Below are 15590 nucleotides of genomic sequence, written 5' to 3'. Positions count from 1 at the left end.
AGCAAGTTCAGGACTTGCCTCCCCCGCATATTCAAGGTCAGGAATTTCTCAGCAGGGTTGAAGATGTTTCCCCAGCACGCTTGGAGATGTCTGTTTCCCCAAGCAAGTCTAAAAGCTTTTAGAACTGTTCTTCCCCAGCAGTTGGGTAGCAGGCCGGAAAGTGGGTTTATCCCCAGCTAGTCTGAAGATCAAGAATCCCCACCGAGTCTGAAGGATGTTGTATCCCCAGCGGAGGTGTCAGGGAGTAGTTCATTCCTCAGCAGTCGGGTATGAAGTACTGTAATCCTCAGCAGGGTTGTGAAGGCCTATCCTCAGCAGGGTCGTGTATGCTGTTCCCCATCAGGGTTGTGAATGTTTTCCCCTGGCAGATCTCCCTAGCAGGGGTTTGTGTTGATGGTTTTCCCCAGCAAGTTCCCCGAGTGGATCAGGGTCGGTGGAAATTATCCCCAGTAGAGTCTCTCCTACATGTGGATTGGTCGCTATCCTCAGCAGAGGTGAGCATTGGTTGTTTCCCTAGCGGAATCCCCAAGCGGGTTGGATTCAGTGAAGGTTGTCTTCGGTGGGATCCTTTCTCCAACAGCAGTGCTAGTCCCCAGCATGAGTGAGAGGTTGGTGTGTTCCCCAGCCAGAGACTCCCCAGTTGAGTTGGTTTCTCTGTCGTCCCCAGAGTATCAGATCAGCAGAGCACTCCCAGCAGTGCGTGTCCCCACAGAGTTGGAGAATCTATTCATATTTGTGTGCTCAGCGGAGCAGTCCGCTTGCTCCCCAGCAGGAGTTTTCATCATTTTGCATCTTGCATGTAGTGATCATTGCATCCTCAAATCGCGTAGCATTTCCATTTGATATGGAGCATTACGCCATAGAAAAATTCAAACATATGCATTCATGTGTTAAACCTAATCAGACCATATCCCCGACAGAGGCGGATCGTTGTTCAATATCTGTGCGACACATTTGCTACAGTTGCTCTTGACAGCATTCAGGATTGATAATTCCCCGGAGAGGTTTATTTCCTCACCCGCAGTGAAAGGAAAGCTTGATTCTCCCCAGTGAGATCCCCAGCAAGTGTTTGGCTTTGCCTTGACGTAATGAAGATGTCATCCCTGTGATACCGGTAAGTGTCATGTCAGCGCCCGTGTGTGTTCTTTCCTTGGTGTCGGTAAACACCGTTGTTTCGGTGTCGGTAAACACCATTGTTTCGGTGTCGGTAAACACCATTATTTCGCTGTCGGTAAACATCGAGTCCCACTCCAGTCATCGGTAAATGTCTGGTTATCCCTTTTTGATGTCGGTAAACATCATCTTTCGATGTTTGTAACATCTATCTTTTTCCATTCATCCGTTGATGTCTGGTCACCTCTCCGTTGGTCTAGATAAACGTTGAGTTTTTCCCATTCGTCCGTTGACGTATGGTTGTATCTCTTTCCCCAGGTCGTCCTTTGATGTCTGGTCACCTCTCCGTTGGTGTCGATAAACGTCGAGTTTTTCCCAGTCGTCCGTTGACGTCTGGCTGCATATCTTGTTCCCAGTCATCGGTAAATGTCTGGTCGTATTTTTTGGATGTCGGTAAACATCATCTTTCGATGTCGGTAAACATCGAGTCTCACTCCAGTCATCGGTAAATGTCTGGTTGTTTTGTTGATGTCGGTAAACATCATCTTTCGATGTTCGTAATATCTTTCCGTTCCCAGTCATCCGTTGATGTCTGGTCACCTCTCCGTTGGTGTCAATAAATGCTGAGTTTTTTCCTATTCGTCCGTTGATGTATAGTTGTATCCTTTCCCATTCATCTTTTGGATGTCTGGTCACCTCTCCGTTGGTGTCGATAAACGTCGAGTTTTTACCAGTCGTCCGTTGACATCTGTTTGTGTATCTTTTTCCCAGTCATCGGTCAATGTCTGGTCGTATGTCCTTCCTTTGATAAAAATCAAAGATCCCCAGTAGAGTCGTCGGTAAACGTCTTGTCTGGTTCCAGTTGCAAATATCTTGTTCCTCCCCAGTTGGAGATGCCATCGGTAAATGGCCTCGTCTTGCTTCGATATCGGTAAATATCGAATGCCCAGCTTAGCCGCCATCGGTAAATGGCCTCGCTTTCTGTGACATCTGTTTCCCAGCAGCCATCGGTAAATGGTCTCGCTGACGTTGATATCGGTAAATATCAAGTTGCTTTGAAGCCACCATCGATAAATGGTCTTGCTTTCTTTTAATATCAAATTCCCAGTTGAAGCCACCATCGGTAAATGGTCCTGCTTCTTTTGGTTGTTTCCCAGCAGCCATCGGTAAATGGTCTCGCTGACGTTGATATCGGTAAATATCAAGTTTCCAGTAATTTAGCCATCGGTAAATGGTCTCGCTGAAGTTGATATCGGTAAATATCCAGTTCCCGGCTAAGTCGCCATCAGTAAATGGCCTAGCTTTCCTTTGTATCATCTCCCGCAGAGTGCAAATTTCTACGGTTCTTTGGTATTCAATCCCTGTTTACCTTGAAGGTCTGACAGCCGTTGCTCTCATCCGTTCAGGTTCCCAATTGATTGAATAGGGGCAGCTGTAGCACCTCAAATTTGCACCTCCCATTTGTACATTCATTTCATTTTTAGGTCATTAACATTGCATTCATATTGCATAGTCCATTACATCTCATCAGGCAAGACTGGTCAGGAGATTCAACTGTGCAAGGCAACAAGAGCATTTTCCATGAGATGAAGGCCCTAGGGTGGTTACAATGAGCTTATATGACCCAAGGATCATTTTGAAGCAATTTGGCCAAGTGTTGAAGGCTCAGAACTCATCAGTACATGTGCAATTCATCTGAGGCCCATAAAAGTCAACAGAAGTCAACTGCAAAGTCAACTGTGGATTTGGAGGTGGGAAGTGATTAGAGATGCTTCATTCATGTTCAAACAAGTCTCATTTGACATTTCAAGCACTCACATTGAAGAATTTGAAGTCAGGTTAAGACTTTCCCAAAATAGCAAGTGACCTATAATTTGAAATTTCCAAAAATGGAAAGTTTTTGGACCAACTTCAACTCAATCTTACATCATCAAGAAAGCTTCAAATGAAATTTTGTCCAACATGAAAGTTGAAGATCTTTCTCTCCCATTTCCAAAAAGTCCAAGATCATGAATTTCTAATGTGTGGTTGAGGAGATATGATCCAATCATGACAAAGTGTGCTTGAAGATTCAAATGGGCATAACTTTTGAACCAAGGCTCCAAAATGAGTGGTTCTTTTTGCATTTTGTTCATCATGACTTGTAGTTTCCAAACATCTCATTACATGGCATGCAATTCCCTTGCATGATCATGTGCTCACTCATGAAGATTTTTAAAAGAAATTTCATAAAACCATTTTGGATGATTATATGCATGAAAAACCATCTCTAAAGCTTGCATGGGCTTGTTTTAAGTGATTTTGGATCAGAATTGGGTACTGTTCACGTGGCTTTTCATGCATGGGGGTGAAAATACCATTTTGCACATACACCTCATAAGTTGCTAATCTCAATTGCATTTGGCTTAAACTTGATTTCAGCATCATTAGCAGGACCTATATATTGTTAATCACAACTGTTTTCATGATGAACATTCATTTTCAGATCTAGATTCAAAAATCATCAAAATTTTTCTCTCAAAAATATTTTGCAATTCTTCACACAAGAGCCATTTCTACTGATTGATTCATGATCATGAAGCATTTTTGAGTGGAATTGGACGTGAATTCGAAGCAAATCGTGCCAGTTTGGACCATGCTCAAAGCTTGAAGATTCAATGGAGCTTGCAAAATCTACTGGATTCACGTGCATTTGAGCTTCAAATTCATCATCAATCACTTCAATAAGCATTGTGGAGGAGATTTGAGGCCTTGCTGAGCTTGGTAGCACACGATTCCAGTTTCTGCTCTTCAAGAGGTTGATTTTCGATCTCATTTATTCTCCAATTCATTAGGATATTTGTATAGATCTTTGATTGGTGATGATTCTGGTATAAAATTCGAGTGAAATGGCGCACTATACATGAAGTTATGCATGATTCAAGTTTTGATGTCAATTCTTCTTTCCTTCGATTTGAGTGATGTATGATGATTCATGTTAAATTGTTGTTTGATCTTTGATGTGCATGGAATGATGATTCGAATGGTGTAATTATTTGTGATTTCTGGACGTGTTTTGGATTTTCTGGAAATCTGCATTTGAAGTTCATCTTCATCTTCATGAGGAAGATGAAGATCATCACATTTCCAGGTTTAGCTACGAAATATGCATGCCTTGCTGCGGATTAGCTACGAAATTCATGATTTGCTACGAATTCTGGGCGCGTTAGGGTTTTCCAGTGGAAACGCTGTCGTTTTGGTGCTTAGCGCTCAATTTCAAATTTAAAAATCAACCAGGTTCGATCCTGGCGCGCACCACTTTTCAAAATTGCCTTCCATTTTCCATGTTTCCCTCCCTTTTCCATGCTTTGGTCATTTTTGATTTCAAAATTTTTCCAAACTTCCTAAAATCATAACAAATTGAAAATTAATCCAATTGCATCCCAATTTTTTGCAAAATGCTCCTTATTCTGTCTAGTTTTCTATGAGCATAAATGTGCAAGTTGTGCCTGGCTGGAAAAATAATTTGTTCTAGGATGATTGAGTACATATGCATTTTTGACCTTGCCTTGCTTATCTTATTGTGAAATGCTTGTTTCTTATCCAATGAACCTGAAATTTTGCATGTTGATTCTAGACACATTGATGGACATTTTGGCTTTGGTTTGATATTTTTCCCATGCTCCAATTCTGTTTTATGCTTGTGCTAACTTGGTGTGACAATTGGTGTCACACCTTTTGATGTTCAACTTGTACAATGTGATTGCCATGCCAAATGATCTCCAATGTTTCTGATTTTTTGTGTGATGGATGTTGTGGATGTCTTGATTGCTCATGAATTTTTCTAGAATTATTTGAATCATTTCTGTTTTGATTGAGAATTTTCATTCATGTTGATCATTTGGATGCTGTGAATTGGTCATTAACTTCACATGCTTGGTAAATGAACTTGCCTATTGATTATGATTTGGTTCTTTTTAGGACTGATTCTTGAGTGATTAAACATGCTTTGTGTCAAGTTTGAGCTTCTGTTTTGGATTTTTGATCCTCTTTTGACCCTAGGCTTTGACCTAGTGGTTTGGACTTACCATTTGGATTGTGATTTCAGGTTCAAGTATATCTCCATGAGTGATGATGCTCCTTCCTTTGAGCTTGATTATTGGTTGTTGTTGGCTAACATTGTGTGTTTTTTAGGGCTTTGAGGACAATTCATTTGTGTTTGCCTAATGCCTTGCACCATTGTTGCCTGATGCTTTGTCTGTCTGTTTGATATTGACTGTTAACTGTTTATCTGGATTTTGTACTGATTGGTTTAGCTGTTTCCACAGGTACCTAAGTTGCTTTAAGTTCATTTGAACTTGCTTTGCTAGCTTGTGGTTTGCTTACCACTAAGGTATAATTCCTTTGACTTCATGTAGTCTGGAAGACCTGTCCTGTTATGTGGGCAGGCACCTGTCTGAAGCCCTCCTTAAGAGGCAGTGCTTGTGAATGTTTAATTTTGTGCCAAGCAGGTAAAGACCTCTTTAGAGGCAATTGGCAGATAAAAGGGATGTGCAATCCATCCCCTGCTATTCTGTTGTGTCATTCACTTTGCTCACACACCATGTGTTGATGCATTGTGAATAAGAACCCAAGATCATGTTGTGTCAGTCATCTGTGGAGAAGAGTTCCTACATTCTGAACTCCCACACTTTCTATTTGAGTCAGGCTCTCCCAGGCCAGGGATAAGAGCTGTGAGGTCTTACCCTCACTTCCCATTTCATCTGCTTCACCCTAACTCTCAATGTTAGGGTTAAGAGCTAAAAACACCCCATTCCAGTTGGCTTGTTTTTGTAGCCTAGCCTTGTATGAGCCCAATTGTTTGCATATAGTGTGTGTGCTTGCTTTATTGTGCTTGTATTTGCTTGGTTGTGTTGTTTAAGCTAGCTTGCTTCCTGTGCAAGTTAGGATAGAAACCTCAACATAGGGATCGTATGCATGACAACTTCTAGGCTCGAGTCGTAGTCTCCCTAGTAGTTTGTGTCTCCCTTTGTCTCTGGTTAGGTTAGAAGTTCTTTCCCTGTTAAGGGGAACTACGTCGCCCTGATCCTCATACCAGATGAGGTACGTAGGCAGGAGATGAGCTGATCTCTCCGGGCGCCCTTTTTCTTTTTCAACCCCTTTGTGTGCGTTTGGAGTCTGACGTAAGTCCAGCGATTGGCAGTTGGTTTCCTGTGTCTTGTTTGCTTGTTGGAGTCTGACATAAGTCCAGCGATTGGCAGTCGGTTTCCTGCGTGTGTGTTTGTTGGTTCGGAGTCTGATGTAAGTCCAGCGATTGGCATTCGGTTTCCATGTTTGCCTATTTTGTGTGGAGTCTGACGTAAGCCCAGCGATTGGCAGTCGGTTTCCTGTTTGTGTTTTGTTTGGCGTGCGTTAGCCGAGCTACGAGTGCTCTGATTCTTCTCCGGTCAGAGAAGATACGTATGCATAGGATGCGACATCCTAGCGAGCACGTTTCCCCAGTCCCGAACTACGTCGACTATGATGTTTGTGCTTGACAGACTACGTAGGCCCAGGATGCGATATCCTGCCGAGTCCCGTTTCTTCCGTCTTTTATGTGTTTCCTTCCAGTCTTGTGCAGTGTTTGAGCAGTCTTTTTAGCAACCTTTCTTCTATTATTTTGTGCGTGGATCCCGTCGAGTACGAAGGATGCGTAGGGGTGCTAATACCTTCCCTTCGCATAACCGACTCCCGATCCCATCTTTCTCTGGTTGCGAGACCATGTCTTTTCCAGGTTTACTTCGAGCGTTTCCTTTCCCTCCTTTGGGATAAATAACGCACGGTGGCGGCTCTGTTGTTTCGTTTTCCCGCCGGTTTTTCACGTAATGCGACACTTAGGTCTGACTTGAGTGGTCTAGTTAGGATAACCATGCAGCCTGTAGCATAAGGGTTTTATGTGACCAAATCTACCACAGTAGTGACATCTCCATCTCTGAAATTTCTTCTTCTGATGGTTACTCATCCTGGTTCCCTGATGTTGAGACATCGATTGTGACTTCTGCTTGAGTTTCTGAACTTCAGCCTTTGATCTTTTGAGTTCAGTTGAGGATTTCTTAGCAAAGCCTAAACCAGACATGGTTCCTGACTTCAGTCCCACCTTTAGAATTTCTTCCAAGGTGTCAGTTCCTTTATTCAGCATTCTGATGGATTTTGTCATTTGTTCTAGCTTCGATGTCAGTAAAGATATCTCACCATTCAGACCATCTATGACTGTCAGCTGCTTCTGTTTCTCAGCTTCCAGCTCTTTGATGAGTTTCTTCTGCTTTTCTCCTTGGATACACACTTCTGCACTTTTGACACATAGTTCTTTATATGAGGCAGCAAGTTCATCAAAGGTAAGTTCATCTCCACTTGAGTCATCATCAGAGGCATAGACACTGGTCAGAGCAGTGACATGTTTAGCTGATTCTCCTTCAGATTCACTCTCAGAATCTCCTTCGGACCAGGTGACAGATAGCCCTTTCTTTTGCATCTTGAGGAAGGTAGGGCATTCAGCTTTAATATGACCATAACCTTCACATCCATGGTACTGGATTCCCCTGCCTTGAGTGACCTTTTCTTCATATTTTGATCTTCTACTGATGTCAGATGAAGAGTTATTGACATTAGGTCTACCCTGTTGATCAACCTTCTTTATGAACTTGTTGAACTGTCTTCCAAGCATGGCTATGGCTTCTGAAATGCTTTCATTCCCTCCAATGTTTCCTTCTTCTGAATCCTCTTCAGTATTTGATACAAAAGATATGCTTTTGTTCTTCTTTTCAGCATCCTCACATAAGCCCATTTCAAAGGTTTGGAGAGAACCAATAAGCTCATCCACCTTCATATTGCAGATATCCTGAGCCTCTTCTATAGCGGTGACCTTCATGGCAAATCTCTTAGGTAATGACCTGAGAATCTTTCTTACAAGTTTCTCTTCAGCCATTTTCTCACCTAAGCCACCAGAGGTGTTGGCAATTTCAAGAATATTCATGTGGAAGTCATGAATAGTCTCATCCTCTTTCATCCTCAGATTTTCAAACTTGGTGGTCAGCATCTGAAGTTTAGACATCCTTACCTTGGAGGTACCTTCATGAGTTATCTTGAGGGTATCCCAAACTTCTTTAGCCAGTTCACAGTGATGCACCAGTCTGAAGATGTTTTTACTTATTCCATTGAATAATGCATTCAAGGCCTTAGAGTTTCCAAGGGCTAAAGCCTCCAGCTCCTTGTCCCACTCTTCTTCTGGAATTTGCATAGTGATTCCATCTTTACCTGTCTTCGTTGGATATTCCCATCCTTTATTGACAGCTCTCCAGACTTTGCTATCTAGAGATCTCAAGAAGGCTATCATACGAGGCTTCCAGTCATCATAGTTAGAACCATCCAGCATGGGTGGTCTATTTGAGTATCCTACATCCTTGTCCATGGTACTAGAAAGTAACTTCCCTAGATCTCACCCAGAATTTAACAGGCAGGGTGCCTGCTCTGATGCCAATTGAAATTCTAGTTAACAGACTTTCGATGTCACACGGGATGTTATGACATCCAATTCTGCGCAGACAAGAATTATGCAGAACTTAAAAAGTAAGTGCAGTAAATAACACAAGGAGTTGTTTACCTAGTTCGATGTCACACACACCTACGTCTGGGGGCTACCAAGCCAGGGAGGAAATCCATTATTAGTAGTATTAATTCAGACCTTAAACCAACTGTTTAATCCTATCACTTAATACCTACCCAATGCAATTTCAATCTTACACTAAGATCAGAGTTCCTACTCACTCCCCCTCAATCACCTCAGTGATTACAACCTTTAATTAGATTAAAGTTAATGGTGAAGTCACACTTCAAACAACTCTTGATTGTGCTTAACAGCTTTAATCAAGATACACAGCACTCATGCTTAAAAGCTTAGAGTGACACAACACTTACAACTCAATGAACACCCTAGTCCAATGCAATCATCTAGGTGATAATTGCTTGGCTCACAAGATACACCTAATACAAGACACACAAAAATTACAGCAGTGAAGTATGATGGAACAATAAAATCTTCACGCCTAAAATCCCCGAGTTCTGAATGAAGGATTGCCATCCTTTTATATTGCAGCACTTGGGCCTTGTACTTGTATTTCCTAAAATTAAGGTTAAGCAAGTTAACCTAATTTCCACATATTAGGGTACTAACAAATAGGCTATTTGTTAGGTTCATTAATTGTAGCTCAGTTGGTAGTTTCCTGGATTTTAGCTCAGCTGTTGGATTCCTGAAAAATAGCCTGAGAAAAATACTGAAACAGAAAAACTAACCATCCTACAATTTAGCATATGCTGTCAGGAATGAATGTCACAACATTCAGTTTGACGTCCAAAACATAGACCATATGCTAAGTCTGTTATTTTTCTGAAAACAGACTATACAAAATGTTGTACTGTAAAGAACCAACCAGTCCATACGTCAGTACCAACTTATAGTAATAAATGTCAAAACATCCAATTTGACATTTACAGAATGGGCCTTATGCCAGGTCTGTTATTCTCCTGAAGAACGGACTGAGATACATACTGAATTGTAGCAGAAAACCAACCTGCCTATTATTCAGTATATGCTGTCAATGATGAATGTCATAACATCCAGTTTGACATTCAGACAGTAGGCCTTATGCCAGGTCTGTTATTCCCTTGATAAACAGACTGAAATTAAATACTGAGTTATAGCAGACAACCAACTGTTTTATACCTCAGTATCTGCTGTCAGGGATGAATATCATAACATCTAGTTTGACACTCAGTAAATCCTGTATTAGCTAAACCTGCAGCATACTACTCAAGTATGTCATGACATCAGTCAAGACACCAGAGTACAGTTAGATGTTCTAACACAAAATGCAGCCAATCAAACATCTCCAAAGCATGTCATGACATCAGTCAAGACATTAGAGTCCAGTTAGTGTTTTAACATAAAATGCAGCCAATCAAACATCTACAAAAGTAATTTAACATGCTAAGAATCGTTCTTAACATACATGCAAACCTAAAAAACCCAATCTCCCAAATTCAACCCTAATGATTCATTCTACAGAATTTACACCATTGAAAGCATAAAAGAATGGAGCCAGAACAAACCTGATTGGAGAGATCGATTAAAATTGAAATGCACGGTTCGGTTTGCAAAGCAATGTTAGGGTTTGTGTGAGATGGAATTGATAGAGGTGATTTTGTGCAAGTGAGTTTTTCAGGGTGTATGGAGGCTGCCCGAATTAGGGTTTGTGTGAGGTGGAAGTGAAAAGTGTGAGAGTCAGAGTGAGACTAAAATAATTTAAAATGGTTTTTTGTGCCCAAATGAGTGGCCCTCTGAAAATTAAATGGGTTTCTGCCATGCTCGCTACTATCTTCGCTTAGCGAGCAGCTAGCGAATCCTCTCGCTACTGTCTTCGCCTAGCGAGCAGCTAGCGAACATGACAGGATTTTGTTTTTTTCAAAACAGCATGCAAAGCACAATTCAGCAAGGTTCCATCAAACACTCCCAGACTTGGGTAAAACATAGCTAGAACTTACTCGCTAGGCGAGCATCCAGCGAGCAGGTTAGCGAGCAATTCCAGTAGCAACATCATCAAGGTTCGCTGGAGCGAAGGAGGAAGCGTGGGCTTCGCCTAGCGAAGGATTGCTCGCCTAGCGAGCATGACAGTTTAGGAACAGACCTTTGCTCCTTCAAGATTAATGTTTTGAATGATGACCATACCCCATTTGAACATGTTGGAAGTATCTCAAGTCATTCCCTAGCCATTTGACCCTCAGTTGACCAACCGTTGACTTTTGACTTCACAGTTTAAATTTGAATTGTACTGAGCCTATTAAGCTTGATCCTTTAAAGAAAACCTCTGGAAATGAAACCCTAGCTCCCAAGAGCTCTACACAATCATCCATAAGACTTTCAAACCAAGATTGCATCTCAATCCTTGAGGAACCCTACTTTGACTGCCTTGATACCCAGATGAATACAAACTTCTTGGAAGACAAACTCTTGGAGCTAATTCTGATTGAAATGATGAAATGCAATATGAAATGTTAAATGACCTAAAATGAATGCATGAATGAGGAGGGCAAATTTGAGGTGCTACACTCATAACCTTCAAAAAGAAGAAGGCATATATTCCTAATCCTAATTTTGAAAGAGGAAGAATATGTGGAATCCTGAAGAAACCAGAAACACAAGCTCACTAGTACTAGGAAGACTGATGGTCTCCTCTGGTAAACTGGTGCTTAAGAACTGTGGCTTTATCTATGAGGTCTATCCAATTATCTTTAAAAGTATGAGATGACTTCTGGTAGTGTTAGAAGAGCATCGTTGGAACAAGATTGTTCCCCTTTGAACAATCTCAAAAGCTTATACTACTAATTATGAGGTAAGTTTTTTTTTAGTTTCTTATTCTAAACATTTGCTAATGTTTGTCAGAAGATCTTCATTTTTATGAAAGAAGAATTAAAATTTACAGTAATAATTTTACTTCTATCAGTTGGGCATAAAATTTACTCTATATCAGAGTCTAATGTTGTTAAGCTACCTTGGTCAGAATGCTCTGAGTCAACTTTTGATGTGTATATAGCCTTTGAAGCATCTCAGCCTTTGATACCATGAATAAGGTTAATTGCCTCTGAGATGTATGCAAGTGGAAATTCTTTGGTAACTACCTATAGCATTTATCATGTTACGTCTAATAAATTTGAAACGTTTTTTGACACGTGGTTTGTAAGTATTAAGTAAAAACTCCTATATTCTTGGTAATCTGCATTTACTTATTTGTTGTCTGTTTCTTTTTGCATCAATGTTGTTTGTTGGTAGAAATTCCTTTTTCACTTAAAAACACCTTTATATTAGAAACACACACTTCACTTTTCACTACCCATATTTATTTTTTCTAACCTTCTCAGAAAAACCCTAGAAACCCTAAAAACTCCCTTCAACAATGGCGTCCTCATCCAATGCTCAACATGCAGACGTGAATGTCGCCTCTGACAGAAGTGTGACCATCAAGCCTAAGGCCATGAACTTGAATCAAGATGATCTGAAACTCTTAGTGGAACAGATTATTGGTTTTAATTCATTCAATGAGAATGGGTATGATCTACGAGGTTTCTTCAGAATTCAATAATGGTCTCTTATCTTTAAAATGATGAGTGTACCAACCTATCCTCATCTGGTGAATGATTTATGGGTCAGAGCAAAAGTGTTTGATGAAGCTGCTGCATATGAGGAACTTAGAATGATCCGGTGAAGAACAATTCTTTGAAAGGGAAGAGTAGAGAAGAAGTTGGCTTAAGGAAGTTTGAAGAAGTTGAGATCAGGTCTTCTATGATGGGTGTTGATGTAATCATCACTCAAAAGATAATTGCCAAACTATTGAGAGCTCCGAACTCTGGTAGGTTTGTTGTGGGAACCAAAGACAATAGTTCTGAAGCCGATGTAATTAAACGATATTTGTTTGAAGAGTGTAGTAATTTATGTTCGTTTGACTTCGGAAAGGTCGAGAACATGAATGATGAATTCAAGATTTTGTTCAAAATTCTAATTAATTGCCCAATTCCAAAGGAAGGAAGTACTGATCGGTTTTCTTGGGATCATAAACACTTCATTTTCTACTTAAAGAATGAGGATAAGATAAATCTATCAGCTTACATTTTCAATCATCTCTGTGAAGCTATAAAGGATAAAACAAAACATTGTAAGAAGAATGTTCCTTATGCTAGATAGTTGTCATGTTCTTTCTAGGTCCTCTAATTGATGGCCTTAAAAGCTCTTCTGATAATAACAATCTAGAGGAGATTTATGGAAATATCATTTCATCTTCTATTTTAGTTAACATGAAGATGAAGAAGAAATGTGGGATTGTTGCTTCAAAGATTCCTCTCTCTATCAGACATACTAATTCTGTTTAGGGCTTCATTACTCAATTTTTCAAGAAAGGAAATACAATCAGACTCAAGGATATTCTTGACAAGCCTTTTGAAGTGTTTAGGGCTTATAACAAGAGAAAGCAAACGACTTTGACTGTTCAGAAACCCTCCAAGAAGAAATTTGTTCATCAAAAGGAAATTGAGGAATTAGTTAATTCTACTAAAATAATTCCCTCCAAGACTAGGAGTGGAAGGTCTCCTCAGAAAGTTGCTTTTGTGTATGTTATATCAGGAGCACCTAAAAGGAAGAAGAGATTGAGGAAATTCGTTGAGTTGGAAAAGGAGGAGGATGCTAGTATATCCCTGACCAAGAAAAGAAGACTATTGATGGGTTGGAGTTTTCCAAAGTTCAAGATCCAGAGGTTATGGATGGTTTGAAATCTTTTGTGTCTAAAGATCCTAATGCTTCTAAAGAAGTTGTCTCAAAAGCTATGGATACTTTAGAAGCTCTGAATGCTGGCGGGGCATGTATTAATCTGAATCTATTATCAGAAGATGTTTTTTATTACTTCACCCTTAATAGAAAATCACCAACACCTTCACCAATACCCTCACCTAGTCACTCTCTTATACAACCTTCATCACCCATTGTTGAACCCATGGGAAATCAGAACCAGTTAGCTCTTCAAACTATGTCTGATCAATCATCACCCATCAATATCATGAAAGAACCACCCATTGAAATTTGGTAAAACTTATTCATCTAATTTTAAATCAGTTCATGATGAATCAAGTCTTATGACTAAGCTTAACATTAAGTCCTTTTACCCTTACACACGTCATCACCATCAGAACCTTCTCTCCCAAAGATCAACCCTCTTCACATACATGTTTTGCTTCTGAAGTTGAACATATAATTTATGTCCAATAATAAATTATCCCTCCTCCCATAACAACTCAATCATATCCTCAACCCTCACCTCCTGCATCTCCTCTAATAGAACCTACCCCTGTTCAGAATCAACCTTAGTATGAAGTTATATCTGAAATTCAAAGTGAAACTGAACAAATTGTTTATGATCTATCTTTGGATCAGATTACTTTAATTCTCATATCGAATCTGAACAGATTCCCTTTGAATTCCTTCACCATTAAATATCCCTAAACCTATATGTCCATTCAAACCTATCCTCTAAACCTGAGCCCTCCCATGTAACTCGTTCATCAACCTCACAGACTATCCAAACCAATCTTGTTGTAATAAAAAATGTCTTAGTAGATGATATTCAAAAACTGATGCTTGAAAATTCCTTTACTTCCGACGCTATAACATACTCTGCTAAATGGGATTCTATTCAGACTTCTGTTGCATCAGCCATTCAAAATATGAAGGAAGCAACTTCTGAGTCATCATGTTCTAGACAAGATGCTTTGGAGAATAATCTAAACTCAGTTGCTTCATCACAATAGATCATGGTTGATAAGCAGAAAGAAACGATCGAAAAAATGAGTTCTATGGATGTCAGACAAGATTCTATGTGTGTAGATCTCAGAGCCATTTTGGATTTATTTAAGAAACCTTAGTTTTAGGCCCTTAGAAACCTCTTTTTTGTCTTATGAACTTTTTTCTTCTGATGTTTAGTCAATATATGCCATTTTATATTCTTTGCATGCTTATGTTAAGTTATATTTATCTAGGAATGTTATTTTTCTGATAAAAGTATGATATAATATTTGTGTGGTCATTATTTGGATAATTTTTTCATGGGAACTTTAGATGAGCAAATGCATTCATTAAAGTATCAAACATTCATAGTCATAATCATTTCAAAAAGGAAACTTTTTCATTAATTCATGAGGGAGATTACATTGTTCTAAAGATTACATTGTAACACCTCAAAATTTGCCCTCCTCTCTTGGGACTAGCTTAACATATTGCATAACATTTTTAGGTCATTAGGCATTGCATATTGCATATCATGTGGTTACATTGTGCAAGTCATCCTCACATGTCTTGATCAGGAGATGAAGAGGTCATGTGCATGCTAGGGTTTCATTGGACTGGTCATTAGCCATCTGAGGATTGGGCTATAAATTAGGGTTTTTGATTTCTCAAGGGGATTGGTCTTGATCTTGGTTGAAGTGATACATCATCATCATCATGGTCTTGTATTATCCAGAAGATTCAAGAAGATTGATCAGATACCTTGAGATTAGGGTTTTGACCACTGGTCAACCCTAATCAGTTGCATTGGGCCAATCAGGGCATATGAAGGAGATGGGGTCTACAATGGAGATGGGGATCATAATGTGATTGTATGGAGATTATTGAGGCTAGGGTTTCATCATTGAACCATTTCATCAAAGGATTGGGGCTTAACTTGATCAGTGCATTGCCAAATTCATCTATCAGTGAAAAAGTCAACTGTGGTCAACTGGGCTTGATTTTATGGATTTGGAGATGGGAGAGAGTTGGATACACTTCATTCATGTTGGAACAAGTGTTATTTGACATGTCAAAGCTCAAGAATGGAGAAAATAAAGTCAGGACAAAAATTGCCAAAAATAGAAAGTGACTTGTAATG

This window comes from Lathyrus oleraceus, chromosome 5 (genome assembly GCF_024323335.1).
Source record: "Lathyrus oleraceus cultivar Zhongwan6 chromosome 5, CAAS_Psat_ZW6_1.0, whole genome shotgun sequence".
Classification (NCBI taxonomy): domain Eukaryota; kingdom Viridiplantae; phylum Streptophyta; class Magnoliopsida; order Fabales; family Fabaceae; genus Lathyrus; species Lathyrus oleraceus.
The sequence above is the reverse complement of the archived record's forward strand: the minus strand, read 5'-3'. Positions refer to the sequence as shown.